The sequence below is a fragment of the Rattus norvegicus genome, chromosome 1, assembly GCF_021556685.1.
Source record: "Rattus norvegicus strain SHRSP/BbbUtx chromosome 1, alternate assembly SHRSP_T2T, whole genome shotgun sequence".
Classification (NCBI taxonomy): Eukaryota; Metazoa; Chordata; class Mammalia; order Rodentia; family Muridae; genus Rattus; species Rattus norvegicus.
The window spans coordinates 75,783,434-75,792,500 of record NC_141534.1 but is presented as its reverse complement, the minus strand read 5'-3'; positions in this window follow the sequence as shown (position 1 = coordinate 75,792,500).

Below are 9,067 nucleotides of genomic sequence, written 5' to 3'. Positions count from 1 at the left end.
ATACCTAATGTTTTTAATGTGGGTTCAAACTCAGCAAGGCAAGCCTGTTGCTGACAGGGTATGGGCTATCTCTCTGTTTCACCCCATCCCTTTTCTTTCTGATTGAGTTTTATCTTGAGATGGGGTCTTATATAGCCTAGCTGGTCTTGAACTCACTATGTCAGTTGAAGGGCCTTCAACTTATTTTTGGAAATAAAATATCAAATTCAAATGACTCATGATAATTAATTAGTTTTAAATATAAAATTTTGCAGAAAGTGAACTCTGGTACAGAGAAAAGGCATGAATGGTCAAGGTGCTGATTTGTCATAAGACAGTGGTTTTTGAAAAACCTACGGAGTCATTCTGCTTCTCTTGTTTTACATGAATCTCTATAGGAGTTACTTCTCTCTAGATCCCCTATCTCATTGGACTAGCACAAAAGGCTCATCCAATAAAAACAACAAAACAACAAAACCAACAAAATGGGATTTTAGACTTCCCTCCTTCTAATTGCTGGTTCCCTATCAGACCAGGCCAAATAACTAGGCCTACCACTTTTAACTTGATGAAACGAAAAGGACTAGCCACTAGCCTGCTTTTCTGTAATTTAGATGGACTCTAGCTCACTCATACTAAAAAGGGAGCAAAGGAATCTATGTCATACACTCTTTATCTTCCTCCAACATCTTCTGAGTTCTGAGAATTTTTCTTTACCACTTGAGATTATAAAGTAGTTTGTAATGTGCATAACACAGATTATCAAATAAGGTTGTTGTACACAAGTTCCAAGGAATCATGATGCATTTTTACGGAAGATGTGTCTTGTTCATGAGACTGTTGTGATTCTTAGCCTTTCTTTTCCCTTGTATGTCCTCTTGATTTTCTTGTTCTGTTTGCTCAGAATCTCCTTGGTGAGCTGCTGTGCTCTTTCAGAGAAGGCTGCTATTAATCAGAGTGCAAGGGGTCATAAGCTCTACATAAGCAAGGGCTTCTTTCAAGGATGTCACTAGTTGCTTCCTAGTATGTCCTGTATGGATGAAGACAAACAAAGTTTGGGGGAGGAAGCTGATACTGTAACAGGGCAGAAATATTGAGCACTTGTTCCAGAAATGGCCTGAGCTTGTATGGGTGGATAAAGGGGAACATGAAAGCACTGGGAAGGGGACTGGTATGTCCTGTCAGTACATGCCTCCTTTGGTCACGTTTTTCCACCCAATTCCCAGTTAATACTGGCCTGAACTTCAGCTCTCCAAGGCTAAGGCTAGCCCTTGGTCAGTGCTGGTTAAGTAGGGGCACATGCCTCTGAGTTCCAGGCCTGGAAGGCTACACTGGGAAGAGCCTGCTGGGCTTTGTCCACACCATGGCCGCACAGACGGCCCAGTTACCGTCTCCGCAGTTTGTGCTGACCTAAGCACACAGAGTGACTGGGTGCAGCAGCCATTGAAGTAGGAAATGGTCCAGCATCACTTGGGTCTGCCTGTGGTGCTGGCAGCCACCTATCTGGGCTCTGAGGTAGGAGGGCAGCAGTTGCTGTGCAGGGTGTGAGAGTGACCTAGGCACCAGGGGCTGCAGCACCTTTTGCTCATCAACAAGGCAGGTGAGACTCAAGACCAGCCTGGGGATGCTAGCTCTCATCTCAATGCTGCTTGGACAAATGGAGGGCAAGTCCCCAAATGTCCAAAGTCCAAAAGGAGAGAGGATGCACCAGTGTCACTTAGGTGTGACCTCACTGGGTTTTCTGATTTGTTCTTCCTGGTGGGTATGTGAGTCAAGGCACCTTGATTCAATCCGACTGCTTTTCTAAAGAGTTTTCATGTATATTCTTAGCTTTCGTTAGTGGTGTCCACAGAGCTGTAGCAGAGGGGTAGCAATTAGCTATGAGAAGCAACTGTGGAAGGCTAAGAGAGAAGAGAACCGTAGCTTCTGTGTCATTTCTTCCATCTTGTTTTTTTTTTTTTGTTGTTGTTTTGGTTTGTTTGTTTGTTTTGTTTTTGTTGCTCGGTTCTTTTCAGGCACTCTTATGAATGTTTCCAGACATGTCTTTAATGTGAAGGACTTAGCTGAGGTGAACAACTACTAGGCTCTGAACCTGACCTCCATGCTCTGGTTGAACCTGCACACCCTGAATGCCTTTCCCAAAAGCCCTGGCCTCAGCAAGACTGTATTTACCATCTCATCTCTGTGTGCCTGGCAGCCCTTCTAGGCCTGAGGCTTGTACTATGCTAGGAAGGCTGCCTGGATCATGTTATACCAGGTCCTTTTTTGTTGAAGAATGTTACCATCATGAAGGTAAGTGGCTGGTACTGACATTGCAGTCTCCAGACTTAACTGGTACCCTTCTGGGAAATGGGCAAGGAAGGGAGTTTGATCTTTATTCTCAGGAAAAGATCCAAAGACTATAGTAGTCCTCCCTCAAGTCCTGGCTCCTCACGTTGCAAGAAAAAAACAGACACCCAAAAAGTTGGACCAATTAGGTGTAGAGATACTCAGGCTTAAAATTTACCCAATTAGATAAGATGGACGAAGCAAAGAAGTTCAGGCAGACAGGAACCAGATGTAGATCTCTCCTGAGAGACACAGCCAGAATACAGCAAATACAGAGGCGAATGCCACCAGCAAACCACTGAACTGAGAACGGGACCCCCATTGAAGGAATCAGAGAAAGGACTGGAAGAGCTTGAAGGGACTCGAGACCCCATATGAACAACAATGCCAAACAACCAGAGCTTCCATGGACTAAGCCACTATCCAAAGACTATATGTGGACTGACCCTGGGCTCCAACCTCATAGGTTGCAATGAACAGCCCAGTAAGAGCACCAGTGGAAGGGGAAGCCTTTGGTCCTGCCAAGACTGAACCCCCAATGAACGTGATTGTTGGGGGGAGGGCGGCAATGGGGGGAGGATGGGAAGGGGGACACCCATGGAGAAGGAGAGGGGGAGAGGTTAGGGGGATGTTGGCCTGGAAACCGGGAAGGGGAATAACAATCGAAATGCAAATAAGAAATACTCAAGTTAATAAACATGAAAAAAAGTGGCATGTGGCATAAAACACCCATACACATAAAAAGGAATTAAAATTAAAAATAAAAACCAAATGCCTTTATAAGTTTAAATGTCTGCTTTTCAATATCAAGGGAAACGCTATCACTCCATGTACCCTCAGCCCCCAGCAAAGCTATAAAGAGGTTGGATGAAATGAATGGTCAAACCAAGCCAACAGACATTAAGTGGTAAGCAACTCAGGCTGAACTGTGCTGGAACACTGAAAAGAATGTAGAAAGAGTGCTGGAATGAATATGAGAAAGGTCTGTTTTTATGGAAATTAAAGGGTAGTTAGTTTTCTGATACCTTGTCTTGTCTGACTAGCCTAATAAGATGCCACCATGCCTCTCTTCTAAACTTATTTCAGTGGGTAGAAAGTATTAACATATGATAGAATGTGTGAGCAACCAAGGAGTAGGATCCAGTTGTCTATATCTCTTTGGACTAGGACAGGATTCTGGAGACACAGAGGCAAATGTTCTCTGACTAATGCTGGAGTAAGGTAGAACCAGGATCCAAGCTTGCTTCTACCTTCTCAATCTATGCTGGGCCTCATCATATTATCTAGGAATTGCCCTATACACACATCCATGTTATTTCTTGTTCAACCATTAAGCTCACCTGCTCTGAGATCAGCTTATGCTCCTTTAGGCAGCAGTGATCACATTTAAATAAAAGCCATGGGGGAGACAGTTCTTGAAGGGCACTCAGCTAAGTTAGCTCTCTGGAGAATGCCCTTGGATGCATGTAGGAAGTGAGAAGCTCCCCCCAGAGCCTGAAGACAAGTAAAGGCCAGTCTTGTTTTCATCTCACTCTCTGAAGAGTATTCTAGCAAGTTTCCAAAGATAGAAAAGTCTGTTTGGAAAGATATCAAGGTGCTCATTAAGATAAAACTGGGCTTGGAGAACATTTGAAAGGTGTTCAAAGTCTGCTCTGGCTACACAGCACTTTAGAGGCCAGCATGGGCTACAAGAGACTATTTCAAATTACAAGAGAAAGGGAGTCAAGTGGGCTAGGTGTCAAGTTAGAGGACATTCAAATGTTAACCAAATATTCTTCTTCCAGTCCTCGTGCTCCATGGTTTTTTTGTCTCCCTAAAACACCATTAAAATTTGGGAGGCTTCATAATTGTATTAGCAAGCAGGAAGCATTTTCTATAAATGCAGCTAAACATGACAATGTTTATTAGAAAGTAAGAGGTCTTGTATGAGTGCGTGCGTGTATGTGTGTGTGTGTGTGTGTGTGTGTGAGAGAGAGAGAGAGAGAGAGAGAGAGAGAGAGAGAGAGAGAGAGTGTAGTAGGAGTTTTGCTAGATGTCTATCACATGCATGCAGTACCTGCAGAGACTGGAAGAGAGCACCAATACCTTGTAACTGGACTCACAGATAGTTTTCAACTGCCAGTTGGTATTGGGAATCAAACTCCATATCTCTGCAAGAACAGTAAATGCAATTAGCAGGGTGACATCTATCTCTACATTCCCTACACTAAGCTTTTTGCTGAGTATTTGAACCAGATCCTTAGGCTTGTACAATCAGCACTTTACCAATTGAGTCCCTGATCCAGAGCTTTTGTAAACCATTTAAGCCCAGCAAATTGCCACCACATGAATTTATCAGAGGCATGAGAAGTGGTATTGAAATAAGTGGAAAAGCAGGGTTGTGTCATGTACCTGGTTGTCAGGGTTCAAGATACCAAAGTCTCACCTGTTCCCTGGTTGGCTGTAGTTAGAGTAGGGACCTTGCAGGATTACTTATCTGTTAACATAATGGGAAGTTCAGGAAGAGATATTTTGTGGACAAGAGATGATGAACTTGATTTTTAACCATGCTCAATAGACTTTAGCTTTGAATCCAAAACTCAATGGTAATATATTTTGGTGGTTCTCACCTGCAGTCCCAGCACTGGAGGAGTAATGTAAAAAAAAAAAACAAGTTTCAAGAATACATAGGGAGAACATAACTGAAAAAAGAAAAAAATTATAATAGGAAACATAAGAGAGCCTCGGGCCAGACCTAAGTCAACTCTACAAACAGCAGGGATCTACAACCTGTGTTCCTATCTTGGGCTTTCCATCCACAAGATAATTTGAACACTGACATGCAGTAGTTGTATTGAAAAACCTCTATGGATCCAGTGTTAAGGAGAAGATTGCAGAAGGTCAAATCTGAGTGAGAGCTGGTAGATTGTGGAAAGTCAACACCCAAACTGCTGAGCTTCCTGCAAAATGACAACTTCCTGTCTAGAGCTCTCATGAAATTCTTTGACAGTTAAGCCCATGTTCTGTCACAGTGGCTCTCCCAACCCTGGCTAACACAAATATCATCCTTCAGATCCAGCCAACAGGGAGCTGCCAGCACTGCCAGTTACAAGAAGACTTCTGCATTGGGTTGAGTGAGAGCTGAGGTATAATGGAGTTTTCTGTCCCCAAGAAGAGAACTTTATAGTTGGGAAAGAGAAGGGTAAGTGGAAACAATGGAGAGATTAGGTTGAATCTCTTGTCTTCCTGTAGTGTGAGGAAGGTAAGAGCTAATGCAGAGAAAGGACCAAATTCAACACATGTAGATGCCCCTTGAACTTCATATTTTTGTTGTATTGCCTTCATCCTGTGGTATTCACTAGTCTCCCTTGACTCTCCATGAATGTCTGCTAGTCACTTCTATAAGGCCCAGGAGTGACACCCTGGTCCATTTGACAGGGTCCTCAAGAACTTGAGTGCCCTTATTTTCCAGAACGTAGTCAGAAAACAGTCTGCCTTCTTTTATCAAGGTACACATAGTGGTAAGCACCAGTCCAAAGTCATCAAGATGGATATCCTAGGAAACTAGGCCTTCTTGTACTTCTGTCCATACTGACCCATCTTTACTGACATTTTCTTGGGAGTCAATGTGGATTGGTCCTCAGGACCCAACACATAGCAAACAGCACTGAACTATAAGTTCTTTGTTTTCCATTCTATACCTGGATGAATTGGCAGTGCTGTGAATATATCCCAGTTCCTATTTAAGCCTATGGACACTGTCCATGTGATCATTGGCCTGCTGTAGTAAGACTCAGGACCATTAGACCTTTGGGGAAGAAGAGGAAGGACCAATGAAGGAGTTGCTGAAAGATCTGGTTCTTGTGCAATCCACAGTCATGGCTTCAATGTGCTACAGTGGGACTGGGCTGCAGCCAGGCTCTGATCATTTTTTGAATTTCCTCGGTTTTTGTTGTTATGTCTCACTTTTCATTTCTTATTTTGTTCGTTTGGATACTCTATATGTCCTCTGGTCAGTTTGCCTAAAGTTTTATCTATCTTGTTGATTTTCTCAAAGAACCAGCTCCTCATTTTGTTGATTCTTTGTATAGTTCTTTTTGTTCCTAGTTGGATGGTATCAGCCCCAAGTTTGAATATTTCCTGCTGTCTACTTCTTATGGGTGTATTTGTCTCTTTTTGCTCTAGAGGTTTTAGGTGTGCTATGAAGCTGCTAGTGTATGCTCTATCCTCTTTCGTTGGGGAGACACTCAGAGCTATGAGTTTTCCTCTTGGTACTGCTTTCATTGTATTCCATAGGTTTGGGTATGTCCTGCCTTCGTTTTCATTAAATTATAAGAAGTCTTTAATTTCTTTCTTTATTTCTTCCTTGACCAAGTTATCACTGTGTAGAATTTTGTTCAACTTCAATGAGTATGTGGGCTTTCTGGCATTTTTTTTGTCGTTATTGAAGACCATCCTTAGTCTGTGGTTATCTGAGAGAATGCATGGGTTTTTATCAATTGTCTTGTATCTGTTTAAACCTGTTTTGTGACCCATTAGTCAATTTTGAAGAAGGCACCATGACGTGCTGAGAAGAAGGTAAGTTCTTTTGTTTTAGAATGAAATACTCTATAAATATTTGTTAAATCCATTTGTTTCATAACTTCTGTTACTTTTTCTGTGTCTCTGTATACTTTCTGTTTCCATGACCTGTCCATTGATGAGAATCAAGTGTTGAAGTCTTCCACTATTACTCTGTGAAGTGCAATATATTATTTGAGCTTTAGTAAGTTTTCTTTTATGAATGTAGGTTACCTTGAATTTGTAGAATAAATATTAAGGATTGAGAGTTCATCTTGATGGATTTTTTTCTTTGATGAATGTGAAGTGTCCTTCCTTATCGTTTTTTTTTTTTTTGATAACTTTCAGTTGAAAGTCAATTTTATTTGATATTAGAATGGCTATTCCAGCTTGTTTCTTGGGACCATTTGCTTAGAAAATAGTTGTCCAGCCTTTTACTCTGTGGTAGGGTCTGTCTTTGTCACTGAGGTGTGTTTCTTGTAGGCAGCAAAATGCTGTATCTTTAAGTATTCAACCTGTTAGTCTCTGTCTTCATATTGGGGAATTGAGTCCATCAATGTTAAGAAATATTAAGGAATAGTAAATGTTGTTTCCTGTTCTTTTTGTTGTTAGAAGTGGAATTATATTTGTGTCACTCTCTTCTTTTGGGTTAGTGACATTAGAATACTTTCTTTTTCCAGGCTGTAATTTTCCTCCTTGTGTAGGAATTTTTCATATATTACCTTTTGTAGGGTTGCATTTGTGAAAGATATGGTTTAAATTTTGTTTTGTTATGGAGTATCATGTTTTCTCCATCTATGTTAATTGAGAGTTTTGCAGGATATATTAACCTGGGCAGGCATTTTTGTTTTCTTAGGTTCTGTTTGACATCTACCCATCTTCTGACTTTTATACTCTTTGTTGAGAAGTCTGGTATAATCCTGATAGGTGTACCTTTATATGTTACTTGACCTTTCCCCTTACTGATATTAATATTCTTTCTTTGTTTCGTTCATTTTGTGTTTTGATAATGTGGTTGGACGAATTTCTTTTCTGGTCCAATCCACTGTGAATTCAGTAGACTTTTTGTATTTTTATGTGCTTCTCTTTCCTTAGGTTAGGGAAATATCCTTCTAAAATTTTTGTTGCAGATATTTTCTGACCTTTTAAGTTGGGAATCTTCTCTTTTCTTACCTATTATTCTTAGGTCTGATCTCCTATTTGTGACCTGGATTTCCTGGATGTTTTGGGTTAGGTGGTCTTTGCATTTTATATTTTCTCTGATGGTTGTGTTAACATTTTTATGGTATCTTCTGGCCCTTAGTTTCTCTCTTCTATCACTTTTATTCTCTTAGTGATACTTGTGTCTATGTCTCTTGATCTCTTTTCTAGGTTTTCTATCTCAAAGGTCGTCTCCCCTTGGGATTTCTTTATTGTTTCTCTTTCAATTTTTGTATCCTGTATTGCTTTTTTTCAATTCCTTAGCAGGTTTGGTTATGTTTTCCTGTAATTCTTTAAGGGGTTTTTTGTGTTTTCTCTTTAAGGGCTTCTACCCATTTACCTGTGATGTACTGGATTTCTTTAAGGGATTTCTTTATGTACTTTTAAATTCCTCTCTCATCAGCATAAGATATGATTTTAAAACCAAATCTTGCTTTTCTAGTGTGTTGGTATCTTCAATATTTGCTTTGGTGGGAGAACTGTGCTCTTATGATGCCAAGTAGTCTTGTTTTCTCTTTCTTAGATTCCTCTGCTTGCCTCTATCAATCTAGTTATCTGGACTTGCTGTTTCTCATAGCTGCTTGACCATCCTATAAGCCTTTGTACCAGCACTCCAGGAGCCTGGCTTTCTTCCAGAGGGGTCTGGGTACAGAGAGTTGTGACCACAGGTCAACTTCAGGTGCAGGCACAAACCAGAAGGATCATCCTAGGTTCCAGAGGTCTCCAGTTGGGATTCTTTTGGACAAGGAATATGAGCAGAAGTGGTGGTCTCCCCTGAGCTCTCAGGATTGTCCACTCTTCTGAAAGTCCAGATTTCTCATCCACTGATTTGGTTACAGAGAGCTGTGGGACTGGGTCAGCTCTAGGTGCAGGCAGAAACCAGAAGGCTGGGTATGGACATCTAACTGAGGTTCTTTACCACCTGCAATACTTACCTGTGACATTACACACACATGCTTCTCTTCAAGGGTCCAGGTGCTCTTTTCTCACTGATCTGTGGCATGATTTCTCTCAAACTCTG